The sequence below is a fragment of the Gigantopelta aegis genome, unplaced genomic scaffold, assembly GCF_016097555.1.
Source record: "Gigantopelta aegis isolate Gae_Host unplaced genomic scaffold, Gae_host_genome ctg2414_pilon_pilon, whole genome shotgun sequence".
NCBI lineage: Eukaryota > Metazoa > Mollusca > Gastropoda > Neomphalida > Peltospiridae > Gigantopelta > Gigantopelta aegis.
In genome coordinates, this window is record NW_024532922.1 from 37,472 (window position 1) to 55,383 (window position 17,912).

At 33.3% G+C, this 17,912-nt stretch overlaps 2 pseudogenes; one reads left to right on the forward strand and one right to left on the reverse strand.

The window, feature by feature from the left end:
• Positions 1-289: 289 nt before the first annotated feature.
• On the forward strand, positions 290-7,500 carry LOC121391436 (annotated as a pseudogene).
• Positions 7,501-14,043: 6,543 nt separating this feature from the next.
• Positions 14,044-15,728, reverse strand: LOC121391437 (annotated as a pseudogene).
• Between the last annotated feature and the right edge of the window lie 2,184 nt (positions 15,729-17,912).

The following is a 17,912-nucleotide window of genomic DNA, read 5'->3' on the forward strand; positions in this document are numbered from 1 at the left end:
GCAGATTGAAACTTACCCATCTGTACTTCTTGGACATTTCTATGTTGTTGCTTTCTTTGCAATATACCGTACATCAAAAAACACCTTCTGTCATTTCGACCTGATAAAGCATTATATAAATCAATGATGATATTTATATCTGCTAGTAGATTAATACTTCCTTTAATATTCTCAGAAGTAAATCATTTATATACTTTTAACAGATAATTATTATTATTCTTTTTTTATTAATATTCATTATCTAAAATTACTATGACAACGATTCATAAATAACAATCATAGCACACTCATGGATCAAGGAGACGTGAGAATAGAGAACCTTAGTCTCGAGCAATTAAGACCACCATCACTGAAACTACTGACCAACCTTGCTCAAGACATTTGCTGTCACCAGTAAGGCAGGGGAAACTACCTCCTTTGTGTAATGATAGTGGCCAGCCACATCATCCTGCAGTCGGAGTAACCTTGCTGCAACAGAGCAAAGAAGATGTTGAAGAAGCTATGAAGCATTTACTTACTGAGGTATCTCCATTGTTTACAATCACGAATTATGCTATCTTGTAGGCTCAATCAGTAGAAGGTCAAATTCAGAGAGGAATTTGAGACACCTATGGCAGAGAAGTAAGCTACAGTGTGCTCTTCTATCAATCACTATGTAGACTGTTAGCTCAGAGATATTAGTATCATATATTTTATACTACAGTGCAAGATTTTTAGAACATCGTACTAGTGAAATGGAAACACAATTGGCTGGTTTAAAGGGAGAATTAGATGAAGCTAAAGGCAGAATTACTCATCTTACAAACCAGGAGGCTGTCCTTGTACAACAAAATGCTAAAACTAGCATGCAATTGTCTAAAGAAGAGAAGAAAAGGTCAGTTCAGTTGCAATTATTGATTGTGATTTGTAAGGATTGTTGTAGAAAAGAGTTGGAAAGTGTTATGACAGATTTGAGAGGTCAGCTTGAGAACAGCGAGGGAGAACTGACCAAATTGAAGTGTCATATTAAAGAGAGGAAAAGGCACAAAAGACAGAAATTGAAAAGCTACAATGAATTACAGGAAAAATCAAGTACATTAAAAGAATACCAAACAAAAGTGAGTGAATAATGAACTCAACTGTTTATTAATGTTAGAGGGGCTTCAGTTGTTGACCCAGCTCTGCCTCTTCTCTCTTAGTGTTTTTTGTAAACATTGTTAACAGTACCATCAATTCCCATTTCACTTTCATCATAGATTAGTAAATTAACCGATAAGATTAATCATTTATCAAAAGATTTAACCAGTGAAAAAACAGCCTCTGAAAAACATCACAACAACAACAACAGATCAACTATCACAACAAACCTCAGAAAAATCGTAAACTTGCTCTTGAAAATATCCAAACTAAAGGTGATATAAACTCATCAAGATATCAATGTTAAACTAGTTGTATATAATAGGGTCAATTAGCATCTACTAATGCTACACTAGCTAATGTTAAGGAAGAGAGAAAGAAGCTTGAAAACAGAGTTAAAAGCTCAGCAACAAGATCACGAACTGACTCTAACTCGCTTGACCAAAAAACACACAACAATAGTACAAGAAATGGAGAGCCAAGTCAGTGAAATATGTACTGCTATATAATAATTGAGGTCTCTAATATAGATTGCTTCATTAAAAAAAGAGCTTGAAGATTTGAAAAGCAAATATATTTAGAAACAGGTATGAAAAGTTTTTTTAAAAATGGTTTTTGACTATCACAATACAAATAGAGTCACTTAAAAAGCAACTCATGGAGACATGTAAAGCATTAGCAGATGCTGTAGCTAAAACAGACCAAAATGATGACTATATTGAAGCTAGAATAAAATTTCTTCAACATCAGGTAACCAGTAATGTATAATATCTATTAACTGACAATGTATTGTTGTGATGGTCACAGAATAGACAAGAAAAATGAAACTTAAATCCCCCCACAAAATCATCTTGACATCTTAGATAATTTACAAAACTTAATGTAATAATTATTGTTATTGATAGAAATTTTAAACTGATTTTTCAATACACACAATGAAATTAAAATAAATAGAGTTGTTGATAAAAAAAAAACAAAATGGATTACACACTTAATTTTACATGTACACACAAATATCTTGTTTTATTGCTCCAGATCAGCATAATTCCCTGGACTCAAAATACGGTGAGGTATATCATCACCATTTATTGTCGAATGGAGCAAAGATAGTCTTTCACCTTTGTTGTGGTGGTGTCTTTGGAAAGAGTAGCAATTCTTCATGTATACTGTTAACAAATATATTACATATAATGTCACACATAGTACTGGTAAATATGCTATGATTCCAGCCAATAATGTTGGAGGGCTGTAAGAGCTACCACTCTTTGGTACAGTATAGTAAACAGAGAAGACAACATTGAACAGCATAGTAGCCAATATGAAGCAGTCTATTATATTATATATATTTTTTTTGTATGGTCTAACTACAGCTACAATGAGCCAAACTGCAACAACCAGTACAATGTCAATGAATCGTTCTTTAAGTGTGTCTTCAGATAAAAAGGTCAGGATGACTATGAGAATTCGTAAAATAAAAATATAATCCAGCAAACCATCGACAATCTAGTGTGTGGCCTTGTACCATCTTTGAAAGCTCCATGAAAATTGTCCATTAGAGCTATAACACACTGCTTTCTCATTCTCAACTTTTCTAACACCTTTTGAAACATGGAGAATTGATATAACAAGAAAAACAGTGGTGGAGGTATAACAAAAGAAACAAAATTAGCAGAGCCATAATAAAGAAAGGTTGATGCTCTTTACTTAAGAAAGGAATTGACGGATCAATAAGAAGTGAAGGACCAATAGATACACCTTTACTGTTAAAAGGATATATAGGAATAAGCAAATAGATAGTCACACAAACCAGCTTAGCATAGGCAATAATCAAGAAAGCAGCAAATACATCAACAACAGAGCGTTGACTATTCCAGCTACGTCTTAACTTAGCAAAGCATCTTTTAAAAGGCGTCCACAATAAGACTACTAAACAGCAGTTTCTAGCATGAAGCTCAATGACACATGCACACACAGCTATGAACAGAATAGGATAAAGAACTGTAACATATTGTAATGAAAATACATGGATGATTTTCAATTTAGGATGAATGCAAATGTTTGAAAAGGGCAAAATTTGAAAGTCAAGATTCCACATGCTAAAAGGAAATATTAATAAATCATCAAGTGTCTCCTTATTCCCAAGGGAATCTTTAAAGACTTGTTCAAAATGAGGGAAAGTGCTTGGTAATGTTAGCGTTTGACAGTACATATGTAAGTTCCAATGGAACCGTGAGTTATATGATATTGAACACCAAAAGAACTAAAAAAAAGAGAGTTAGTATTCCAAAATTAGCTGCTAAATACTTGATCCATCCATTCTGAGTAGGACATGGAATACATTCGTATAGAGTTGATGTGATATCAATACCATATCCTTCTCGGCATTCTCCACAGAAGTAACCTTTTCTGTTGGACTTGTCACAGAATAGCAATTGAAGCCCAGACAAATTTTGTGGAATGATATTGTTATAATAGTAATTAAAGTTGGCTGCTGCATAAAGGCTGACACTAACCACAAACTCTTTGGATACATTATTAAAAGTCATGACAAGTGATGAAAGCAGCTTTGCCTGCATGTTATCAAGACATACCAAGTATCCTTTAAAATTGTTTATACATTGGCACTGAAGTGCTCTTATTGGTGAATCAATTAAAGTTTCTTCAAATCCAGGAGGACAAGGCAGGAATGTCACATTTATATGGACAGGTATTACTTGTGGAGCCTGAGTTTCAACTTGTAATATTATGGGATATGTTTTGTTTTTGAAGTTGGCACATTTATATATGATTACCTTGTTATCGGAAATGTAACGAGAGCTTGGATCAAGAACTGCTCTAGTGTCTTGAAGAGAAGCAATTAATGGTGTTGTGTTAGTTTATATTTCTGTCAAAACCATCATGTATGACAATTGGCAACAATACTTCCTTCCTGGATAGACAAAAATTTCCAAATTGCTGTTATTCAAGTTACATGTCTTATATTAGCAGGTCCAGTCATGATTTCATCCTTACAAGAGCTTTGATTGTATACCCAAGCATCAGTACAGAAAAAAGATTCGTTTTGTGACATGCATTGAGAGATGGAGTCTGCATAGATGGGTTTTTTCTGATGCCTTGCAAGATTGTTTGAAGAGTAAACATTAAAAGTAAATGAAACTGATGTTATCAACAATGAAACAATCACTGTGGTGATAATACTGCAAGTTTTGTTCCCCAATGTAGTAGCAAAACAGCACCACACCTTATTGTAAGCAAAATTTTCAATAAAAAAACAGTTCAGCATTGTTATAGATGACAACATATCCTGTATTGAAAAGGGCAATTGCGCCACCACTGTGCCCGACATTTTTAGTGAAGTTCACATTGAAGTTGGGTTGAAGTAGACAGATGTAGCTGAGATAGCCAATGCTGTCCCATTATTTCTGTAAAATATGACAGTGCCTTCAAAGGTAACTGGTACACCTCGAGTGTATACTGCTCCCCAACTCAAGACAGACAGCATTTCTTGAGGTGCCACATTGCTGCAAAAAGTCGTGTTGATAATTTTCAAACTTAGACTTGTATCATGTGTTAAAAACTTTTCAATAGTGACATGAATGGCTGAGCCACTTTTTGCTATGTTTTCAGTAAAATTACTGTTCTTAACTATAACTTTGTCAGAGTTTTTAACATACCCTGCATGGCCTGAAATAGATAAACCTCCTCCAGTTGTGGCTATATTTTTTGTAAAAGAGACATTATCAAAAATAACTGTGTTGTTTGTGTGTTCAATGCCACCCTCATTAAATACAACCATTGCTCCACCTCCTGTGCTTCCTTGCTGTAAAAATGTTTTTTTCTATTTATCTGGGCATCAAAATTTGCCTCTGAAATCACAGCAAAATTATCTTTTGCATGACCTTCATATCTTAAAAATAACCCACCTCCATAATAAGCACCATTGGATGAAAAATTTACTCGATTAACACTTATTTGGACAAATTTGCTCCGTACTGTTATGTGTATACCGCCACCACCACTAGTACTGGTACTAGCACTATAGTTACACTTAGGTATCCAAATCTGATTGTGGACCAACGTACAATCTTCAATCATAATTGTTAATGTGTTGTTTGTATAACAATAAATATACCACCAACATTACTAATATTACAGTTAGAATTGTTATAAAAAGAAGAGTTCTTATTTCTAATATGCCAGATACATTGAAGAAACTCACTCCAATGATTGTGAATTGCTAATTTGAATGTGTTTGAGAAGGACATTAGAGCAATTAACAAAATGTAAGCTACTAAGCTGGAAAATATTTTTGCCATTGTCAAAAATATAAAGAAAATTAGTACAATTGGAAAAATTGAGGTTTGCTAATGTTATATTACTGGAGTTTGCAAAAAATTAAACCATTTGCAACCACACAAGAAATCTTAGTAGCAAATCCATTTGTGCTATTCCCAATGACAGCAAAATTATGGAGATTATATAGAAAATTATAGGATTGTGTACTAGTAGCATTAGGATGCTGATCCTCGGTAACAATAACACTTACATTTGTTGAGCTGCCATTCTTGGCACATTCGAGTCCAGTAACAATATCTACACAAGATCGCTTACTACCAGAGCAACAGCAGGAACTATTTCTCACTCCACCCTTGCTCGAAATAACTATGGAACAATGCGCCTCTGGAAACTCTGGAAAACACATCGCAACCATCAAAATAGATAACTTGAAGTACTGCATAGAATGCATCTTTTGCCTGCAGGATGATGGACAGGTCGTCATAGGAGAATAATATCTACTTATCATTCATTTGTTTTATTTTATGCTCAGTCCGATGATTTTATCAAAGTTTCAGTATAGAGAGTTCGTTAACACATCATTTGAGTATGCGGAGTAATTAAAATTTTATCTCCCTTCATTTCCATACAAATTTCAGAAGGTTTCCGTTTACGTCCGTGTTCTTTCTACCCACGTGGAATTGGTAGGCATGTCTAAACGTTATCGCAAGGTAGATGTTCTAGGAGAAGGTCAATTGCTACAGTATACAAGGCAGAGGATACTGAACAAGACAATCGTATTGTGGCTGTAAAGAAGATCAAGTTAGGGCAACGAAAGGAGGCTAGAGATGGAATTAATCGTACTGCTTTACGAGAGATCAAGCTACTTCAAGTACAGACAATGTAACACAATGTTTGTACTGTCCAGTTCATCGTTACATTAGATAGCACATTGAATAGATGATTTATCTCAATCCCTCTCTCCTTACTTCTTCTCTCTTTCTCTTTGTAGGAACTTCATCATCCTAATGTAATTGGATTACTCGATGTATTTGGACACAAGTCAAACATTAGTTTGATTTTTGATTATATGGATGCTGATCTTGAGATGATTATTAAGGATAGAATGATATTACTACCACCAGACATATTAAAGCTTATGTACTAATGATGCTTCAGGTATACTTTCATACCCATACTTTGGTGATCACTGGAATGAGTATGAGACTGTTTAACATAATGCCATTTTTCTTTCAGGGTTTAGAATATCTTCATGCTCACTGGGTACTTCATCGAGATTTAAAACCTAATAATCTTCTTATTAACAAGAACGGTATCCTTAAAATTACAGATTTTGGTCTTGCCAAGTCGTTTGGTAGTCCCAATCGTATTATGACCCATCAAGTAGTTACTCGTTGGTATAGAAGTCCTGAGTTATTATTTGGTGCAAGACTATATAGTACTAGTATTGATCAATGGGCTGTTGGATGTATTTTAGCGGAACTGATGCTTCGACTCCCCTTTCTTCCTGGGGAATCTGACCTGGACAGTTGACGAAGATTTTTGAAGTCTGTGGTACACTACTGAGGAGGCGTGGCCAGGAGTGAAGAGTCTTCCAGATTATGTTGAATTTAAACCACTACCTGGACAACCTTTTAAGGACATATTTCAGCTGCCGGTGACGATTTATTGGAATTATTAGAGTCTTGTCTTATCTTGGATCCGTCTAAAAGGTAAGAACTGTAAGTTGAAAATCTCATAGAATCTTTTGTGTGTTGTTTGTAAGTCCTATGTTTAGCTGGATATTTAGCTATAGTTCTGTGTATCAAAAATTACAAATGGCTCTACAAATGTTGTTTTCCATTTTATGAGTTGTCTTAATAGCTATTATTTTACTTGTTTCACTGAACTATTAACATTAAGAACATCGTATCATATCTTATTGCTGTTTTGGGTTTTAGGTATACTGCTACACAAGCGCTTAAATCAAGTTATTTCAGTAATCCACCTGCACCTACTCCTGGTTCAAAACTCCCCATGCCAAGATCTCGAAAGAAGTGGAATACGATATCAACAGAGAAATTATGGCCGCTAGAAAGAGAGGATTAGAAGATAGTAATGACGGTCCTTTAGTAGCGAAGCGTTTACAATTTTGAATTTAATTTATTGTTTTTTTTAACTATTTAAGCAAATAAATATATATATGAGTTTTACTTAATCTCCAGTACAATAGCTGGTTAAAATTAATAAGTGTTTTAAAGTCATTTAATAGTTATCTTCCTGTACTGGTTGACTGTTCTCTATCCTCTTGAAAGAATTTGTCAAGTGTTGGACAAAATCTTCATCACTGCATTGTTCTATATCCTAATAAAATAAAGATATATTTGTATATGACCAAGTGTGTGAATACAATAGACTTATTATAATAAACAATATATGTACCAAGTGTGTGAATACAATAGACTTATTATAATAAACAATATATGTACCAAGTGTGTGAATACAATAGACTTATTATAATAAACAATATATGTACCAAGTGTGTGAATACAATAGACTTATTATAATAAACAATATATGTACCAAGTGTGTGAATACAATAGACTTATTATAATAAACAATATATGACCAAGTGTGTGAATACAATAGACTTATTATAATAAACAATATATGACAAGTGTGTGAATACAATAGACTTATTATAATAAACAATATATGTACCAAGTGTGTGAATACAATAGACTTATTATAATAAACAATATATGACCAAGTGTGTGAATACAATAGACTTATTATAATAAACAATATATGTACCAAGTGTGTGAATACAATAGACTTATTATAATAAACAATATATGTACCAAGTGTGTGAATACAATAGACTTATTATAATAAAACAATATATGTACCAAGTGTGTGAATACAATAGACTTATTATAATAAACAATATATGTACAAGTGTGTGAATACAATAGACTTATTATAATAAACAATATATGACCAAGTGTGTGAATACAATAGACTTATTATAATAAACAATATATGTACCAAGTGTGTGAATACAATAGACTTATTATAATAAACAATATATGTACCAAGTGTGTGAATACAATAGACTTATTATAATAAACAATATATGTACCAAGTGTGTGAATACAATAGACTTATTATAATAAACAATATATGTACCAAGTGTGTGAATACAATAGACTTATTATAATAAACAATATATGTACCAAGTGTGTGAATACAATAGACTTATTATAATAAACAATATATGTACCAAGTGTGTGAATACAATAGACTTATTATAATAAACAATATATGTACCAAGTGTGTGAATACAATAGACTTATTATAATAAACAATATATGTACAAGTGTGTGAATACAATAGACTTATTATAATAAACAATATATGTACCAAGTGTGTGAATACAATAGACTTATTATAATAAACAATATATGTACCAAGTGTGTGAATACAATAGACTTATTATAATAAACAATATATGTACCAAGTGTGTGAATACAATAGACTTATTATAATAAACAATATATGTACCAAGTGAGTGAATACAATAGACTTATTATAATAAACAATATATGTACCAAGTGTGTGAATACAATAGACTTATTATAATAAACAATATATGTACCAAGTGTGTGAATACAATAGACTTATTATAATAAACAATATATGTACCAAGTGAGTGAATACAATAGACTTATTATAATAAACAATATATGTACCAAGTGAGTGAATACAATAGACTTATTATAATAAACAATATATGTACCAAGTGAGTGAATACAATAGACTTATTATAATAAACAATATATGTACCAGTGTGTGAATACAATAGACTTATTATAATAAACAATATATGTACCAAGTGAGTGAATACAATAGACTTATTATAATAAACAATATATGTACCAAGTGTGTGAATACAATAGACTTATTATAATAAACAATATATGTACCAAGTGAGTGAATACAATAGATTATTATAATAAACATATATGTACCAAGTGTGTGAATACAATAGACTTATTATAATAAACAATATATGTACCAAGTGTGTGAATACAATAGACTTATTATAATAAACAATATATGTACCAAGTGAGTGAATACAATAGACTTATTATAATAAACAATATATGTACCAAGTGTGTGAATACAATAGACTTATTATAATAAACAATATATGTACCAAGTGTGTGAATACAATAGACTTATTATAATAAACAATATATGTACCAAGTGTGTGAATACAATAGACTTATTATAATAAACAATATATGTACCAAGTGAGTGAATACAATATAATAAACAATATATGTACCAAGTGAGTGAATACAATAGACTTATTATAATAAACAATATATGTACCAAAAATGGAATGGAAATAGTTTTTTTTCTGCTGGTTCATCAATTTTAGCTATTTTCTCTCTTAACAATTCTAAATGTCTGTGATGGTACTTGTACTAAACAACTAAGTGAATCAATAATACTGACTTTGTTCTGAGAGACAGTTTGATTCTAGTACTTTTGTTTTCTTGACAAGATCAGTACATTCATCAAGTTTCTCTCTCTAGAATAATTGATGAAAAAGACATAACATTTACAAATGATAACATACAAGTTCTTCTTTCAAGGAAGAATAACTGTCCAGTCGGTTAGTGGTCGGAGCAGATACATCTTTCAAAGTGACGTTTACTCTAACATGGATGTTTATAAATGGATGTATGGGTACTTGATAATGGATACATGAAATAATACGAAAATGGACAGATGATTTTTCAAAAAGTAGTAACAATTACTTACTGATTTGTCAAAGATTTTAAAACACCCTCAATTTTCTTTCTCTGAGATCCTCTTAATTTGTATAGACTTGGTCTATCAGACAAATGAGGAAGAGAATATTATAAATTTACTTACTTTAAATTACGTTCCATTACTTCTTGAAGTAACTGACAAGCTGGTAGAGAAACCGGCTGCCATGTTGTGGCCATATCTTTACTTGAAATATATATATCAGTGGTCTTTGTGTTCTTCAGTTGAAATGTGTCTAATTTTAATATCAGTCAATTCAGCTACTGATGCTAAAGTGTCTACTTCTGACTTGCTTGCTTTTCTTTGTATTTTCTTTTTCTTTGTTGGCGCTGGGTGGTTATCATTATCATCAAATCAACACATAAGTCGTCATGGAAACGTTTTAATGTTCTTGCTTGTTTGGATTTGATTTTTGGATCACATGACTGTCATGTGATTGCATGCACTTATCATTACTATCAATTGTCTTGCTGCTTGTTCATTTCCTAAATAATTGAATTGTGATCCAATTTTATGCCATTGTGGAAGAAGAATCTGAACATAATACTTTAGATCTGCCCTTAGGGCTTGCATTTTTCTCTTTTACAGCCTTTTTCTTTGATTTATTGGAAAAGTAATCCTCTTCCTTCTTCTACACCTGCCATATATAACTAGATCTAATGGCAGGTGGAGCTAATATCCACGTGGTGTCAGGAATAACCTGCATATTTAATTATTAGTAGTAAATGTCTTTCTTTAAATATCTTTTAATTGACTAAAAAGATTTGTCTATCTTTACTAATACACTACTCTAAAGTCGTGTCCAGAAGGTGTGAAGAAGTAAATCTTTATCACTGCAGTAAGCACTTTTATTCAAATATTTGACAAAATATTTACTAGATTATATACGTCATATTTTCAGTCTGGGGACCATTTTTGGAATTATGGGACCATTTTTAGTAGGTAAAAAATGTATGGGGGATCATTTTGTCTCTCCAAAAGTGGTCATAGGACTATTTTATTTTTACTATGACAGAAATAGTCACTAATTTGCATTGTATTATCTATAGAAATTCAGAACGTTTCCGTATACTTTTGTATACTGGTGACACTCCTTGCCTCCAAAGATGTCTGAGTATATTAGGAAAAATTCTGATCAGGACAAATTGCTATTGAGAAAGATAAATTGCAAGAATATGAAAAGATACGTTGTCTTAATTTAATGGGAGAGTGAGGATGTGTTACTGTAAGTGAATGATGCATGATAACATTGCAACTTAATAGTCTCGTCCCCAAATATCAGGGAGTCTGGGAATGAGACTAAAGCTACAAGTCTTTTTTGGCAGTTAGTATTATGTTTGTCTTATAATTACAGCTGCTTTTTATCAATTTCATCAATACTACATTCATGGTAAATTTGACCACTGTAAAGAATACAAGAATAGAGTTAAAAATTGCATCAAATGGAGGACATTTCAATCAGTGGACGCCAAGGTATTCAATTACTTATCACTTACAACTATTATATTATAAATTAAATTTCATTATGACTAGTACATCTCATGACCAACATCTGTTCATATCTGTTATAACAACATACTTGTAAAACTAAATGTATATGTTGTAATATGCTAAGAGTATTCCTGCGACCCTAGCAATTAATGAATAATTAATTTTATAATTAATAGGAGAAACTAATAAAAAGTCTAGAGACTGAAAAGATAAACATGCATACTCCTAAACCAGTTTGGAAAATACGTGATTCACCTCCAAAAGATTGGTAACTAGGGAGTGACTAATAAGTAAATTAATTAAGGAGGTAACATTACAGATAGTGTCCAATTCATACACAAATTAATGTTCTAAAAATGTTAACAGTGAGTGAATAAATTCATCAAAACTTTTTTTAAAATAATGTTTCATAATAACAATCAATAACAAACAATAGCAATAATTAATTATTATTATTTATTTATTATTAATAATTATTATTTATTTAATTTAATCATTTATTTATTTTTTTAACGATTATTAAGATTGTGACCTATTTTCCACATTTATTTTATACCAAATAATCATAAATTATGAATTATTTTAACAATTAATAATTATAATTAAATAATGTACATTTATAAATAACAATAATAAATGATTTTTGGTTGTCTTTAACAATTAAATAATTTTCCTAGTGGTTGTCCTAGTTTATTTTTTGACCTGGCTTGACAACAAACTCAAAATTGTCTGGTGCCTCAAAAATGAGAACTATTGATGACCCCATATTGAAAATACCAATATGATCACCTTTTTTCAAAGTATTATCATTTAAGATTTATCAGTAAAAGAACCAAATTTAAATCGTCCTTTTGATTAGTTTTTAATTCCTAAAAAAATTAATTCAGTCATGTCAAATTAATCAACTTTTATATACCTTATCTAGAGTCAGAAAAATGGAGCCTACATTGTAAGCACCGACAGCAGCAAATGTAAAATAGCCATGTGCCCATTTTCCTGAGAGTATGACCCTCTCATTAAGGCCAAATAATCCTGGCATAGTTTTGGCTGCCCAGGGAGCTACTGTCAATAATTCACCTGGAGGACAGTAGAAACGATATATTTTCATTACAATGTGAATTAAAAGAATGTGTCTTTATCTTGGATAATTACTACAAGATAAATTAATAGAGAAACTATCTTTGTTATAATAGTAGAAATGAGGTGGTAGTGTTTATCTTGTAGTGGTTTTTTAAGCTAACAACAACATAAAAAGGTCATACCTGGTAAGTGTCTGATTGTGACAGCTGTCCACTGAGCAGGTGAACGGAAGTAGTGACAGTCTCCAGGTCCTAAGTATAGTACAATATGAAATAGTCGTTTCTGTTCTGTGGGATGACTAGAATCAGCTGGGTCTGATGATGTCTTTTGTAATAATCCAGGACCAGAAATGCATCCAATGAGTAATGCACACCTTTGACCTGTTCTATTACATTATCATCTATTGAACCAAAATGAAGTATTGTTCCATCTGATGGCGACACCTATAAATATACATCAGTTAGTAATATACTGTCTAATAATTTCTAGTTTGCTCACTAATTGGTGAGTTTCATCAATGACACGAACACTGTCTTTCAATTTACGAGTGAAAAAATCCCCAAAACTAACATACTCCTTCAAATTTTGTCTCTCTGCTTCCTCCATATTACATCTGAACACTACTTTGTACAAACCAAGTAATGGCAGTCTTGACCACGGGGGTAGTTCTATACTCATTAGATTCCCCATACTCTGGACAAGATTCGAGACGGTATCATTAAGAATGCAAGAAGCTGAGATAAAAATATAAGTCAACTAGATGTTACATAATGCAGACCTGCCATGTCATGGGTTGAGGTGATGCTGGATTGGGTTTCTTCTCAAGGTCTGTATGAAGGTCAAACCAGCCACACCCAGTAATATTGGTAATAAATATAATTTTAGACGAGATCTAGGTTTGGTGCAGACAACTGGTGGGTGGAACAACGACGCCATTGAATGGTGGTCTGCAGTGATCTCTGTCTGTAGTTAGGTGATAGACTGTATAACTATAGGATTATATACCTACCTAACAATAAATGGCATAAGGTCTAATAATATATATATTACAACTGTTTCGAAAACCATGTCTCCAAATGTTTACTAGTAATAAATATTGCCTCATCTTTTCTTTATCGAAATTTTATTAATAGATATTTGGGCGTGGTCTCTACATAACAGCATGATAATTAATACTAGGAGTTATGATTAGTGGTTCACATTTTATCACATGTATAAGAATATAGCTACTGTACGTCTTCAGTAAGAGTACTTTGCAACATGGAGATCTTGTCCTGCGGCGCCTAAACCACCTTCTTCTCTCCCTCGTATTTCCCCTGAGCTGCCAGCCAATTACATTTGGCACGATATATGAGGACATCTTGTGCAGCTTTAACATTTTCTGACTTTCCTTTCCAAGTTTGAAGAACGCTAGCTTGTAGAGCTCGTCCCATACGAGAAAACTCAAAGCCCACGGTTTGGTGGCTGTACCTGTGATGGCATCCAAGTGGGACTGTAGCAACGACTTCAGATGACCTCCAGAGAGGAAGGTCACAATGGTACAGCAACAGGAAGAGTACGTTGGAAGACGGTGACAGTTGCTTCAGCTACTTGTCAGGTGTATATTTGGTGGGGCAATCATGTACGGGAGAACCATATTAGGTTTGAGGAGGAGTGCCCTCCAAGTACACGTTATGATCATGAAGAGCTTTATAAACAGCTGCTAAGGTGCGTTGAGAGGCATCAATGCAGGCACTAAGCTCATGAGTACCATCTGTAAGAATCTCTGGCTCAACAATAGGCACAATGCTGTTCATCTGGAAAGTGCTTGCATAACGAGCAAGAACATTAGCATTCTCCATGATAGCTAGCTGGGAAGGAAGTCCATCACCAATTTTAAGCACACAGCGCCATTTAGCAAATCGGGCACCATTCTCGTAATAGTTCTTCATTCGTTTACCAAATCATCAAGACCTTGAGTTGTTGTTTCATCATTTGTACCAAGTAAGGGTACGACACCTTTGTCAGCTGATACCAGGAATAACTCCTGCATCTTTGATCACATCAACAAAACGTCGGCATCATCGGTTTTCTGCAGAAGGTCTCATCATAGAGAATAACTCCACTAATGTAATTCCCCATACTTTAGGCGCAGTAAAAAGCAGCTGCCTGTAAAGACGACGGTTCTCCTCGTTATTTTCCACGTTAATAGGGGCAAATCGTTTGCCAATGGTACCTGTACTTTCGTCAGCTGCTAGGATCCCTTTACCAGACGCTACGATCGCCTTAGCATTTGCGGCTAGCTCCTTTTCTGCTCTTCTGTTAGATAAGGCATGACGCTTTCTGATGCTGGTTTGGGTAGGTAGAAGAAGTCTGTGACCCTTGTGAAATATCTGAGTTAATCTAACGGATATGAACTCCGAACCGTTGTCAAGCAACACGTGGAGGTATGACTGAGGTTGGCAAACAGTCAATCACGTGATGACACTTGGACTACATCTTAAATACTAAATTCTGTAGTAGTAGACGTCAAAATGATACTATAAATAATTATAGTGGTACAAACAATATGGGGACAACATAAATAGTAGAGTAATTTACTCTATTAGCTATAGTAAGCCCCTCGATGACAACTGTAATAAAAATTAATAATTTTACGAAGAGGTGTGGCTACTTTTATTAATTTCGCGGTAAATTATGAAAAATGTCTGTTCAAGACAAGAAGTCTCTTTACAGATCAGCTGTTCCCATACACAAATTACAAAGGTAACATAATCATTGTCTGAATTCCACCTTATTTTTAATATCTAGTAGATCTTATTTTGATCAAGGATCAAAGAAGGGGATGTGGCCAGCCCAAGGAGGTAACTTACTAACAAACAATTAGTAAACCATCCTTTTCCATTAGAGTTCCGCCTCTCCATCTCCCATTGCACCCACACCATCACCTCTCCGGCCCTCACTATCGCTTTCTCTCTCAGATGTTGAAGCTCACCTGTCACTGATGAAGATACTTTAGCTCAACAACCTGTAAGATAATGGAAGATACTAATCATGGCCCCAGACAAAACTCAGAGTCTATAGGTTTGGCTGGGGCTGAGACTAGTAAGATCTGGTGGCAGTCTTTTATTAATATATATTTTAGTTTAGTCCTAATGTACAAACATCAGGAAACACTGTGCTGGTTATTAGTGCTCTTGATTCAGTAGTAAAAGTCACAATCAACGGAGTTACAGTATGTTTAGTGTGCTATTATGTAAATCACATGATATTCGTGTGATTGACTATCTAGGTGTCTACTGTTCATGCTCAGTCTCCAGTTCGTGTTGTATGTCATAAGTCTCCACAAGCTCCTCCCACCTCTGAATTACGTCGTTTTAGTTCTGATTTTGTTGGCATAAATCAAAAACCTCCTGATGATCATGTGACTCTTCCAGCTATTGTGATGGATAAGGAAAAGGTGAAGGAGAAATCACCTTCAGCAAGCACTTAGTCTATCATATCTCTTACTAGAAAACCAGGTAGAGAAGGGGATTTAATAATCTAACCCTATTATTAGTAGATTCTAATGAGAGTTCTTCAACAGCAGTGGAACTGATGATTCAAAGGAAGAAATTACACAGAAAGAAGTACAAGAGTTTGTAGGTTTGGAGAATGAGGAACAAGGCAAAGGGTGATCCACATATTGTGAGCAATGATACAGTATCAGCAACAAAGTCTCATGCTGATTCTAAAGGTATGGAAAAATTTGGTTTGAATCTTAATTATCATTTGTTTGTTTTAGTTCATTTTCAGACTATATCTTTTGTTTCTGAACATAAAGAGAACAAACAACAAAATCGAAGAAGAAAGGTCGCTACTGATCAGAGAGACTAGTCCAGTCAACTCTTTATTTTCTTTAGGAAGTGTCAGGACATTCCTTCAAGGTATATGTCAGCTGCAAGTAATTTTAAAAAGCTCCAGATATTCCAAGTTCAAGAAAACAGCTGCTAAGCATCTACTAAAGTAAAACGGGAAAGAAATCTCAATATTATACAACCAGTTGCATATTAGGCTTCATTTGCTAAAGGGGACTCTTTAAGAAACCACTGTATCATTCCCGTTCAAAACCAGTCTCAATCTCAGTATAATCTCTCATTTAATCCTTCAGTTGGAGCAACCACCTCTACTCCAGCTCAGAGACCAGTAACAAGTGGTATAAAAGTTAAAAGAAAAAATGACAATGCATCTGGTAGTTTTATGAGTACTTTCATTGGATAGAGGTATAGCCACTTGATGTAAATTTAAGAGGATAAACTTGTTTATCTTTGGGATTTTGAAAACAGAGTGTGTATTAATATATTTATGAATAGAATAAAAAGTAAAATTATTATTACTAAAAGTAATAATAATTAATAGTTAGTTAAATATTAATGTAGAGGGTCTCTTTAATTCATAGTGTTCTTGAGAAGGTGTGTAGTTTAAGGTTTTATTAGCTAACATGTACACACAGACAGACATTACAGGTATATTTCTTTGTATAGAAGTTAATCCTAAAAAAGCAACTAAGTCAGTAGTTACAACTGGTTCAACAAAGGTAAAGATATCAATGACTGAGTTCTTTATATTCTCTCTTTCTCTCACACACACGCACGCAGCCACCTGTGAAGAGACAAACATACCAATTCAAGTGATATTTGCTCTAAACAATCTCTTCTAGATATCAGACTGCTTCAAATGACTTTTCTTAATGTCAAAGTAAGATGAAATGTGTTTCCTTTTCAAGTATGTTATTTTCTTGATCTTAAAGACATACAAGGCCTTAAAAGAGCAAGAAAAACAGGCACAATCTCAACTCTATGCTCTTTTGAAGCTTGTGAAAACAAAGAAGAGAACTTGCTGAATTAAAAAAAGCAATTGAATATAAAAAGAGGACTGAAGCACTAAATATAGCATTGAAAACACAAGTTAGTTAGTTAGTTAGTTAGTTAGTTAGCAATAAAAGTATTTAAATATATCTAAAGATAATTAAGATTATCTTAAAGTGTCTATACTGTCTGCGAGACTGCGACACTTAAATTTTGTTTTAAACCATTACTCAGGTTACTGGACTGGAACCAGTTTGCAATCTCCTTTCTCAGACTCAGCCT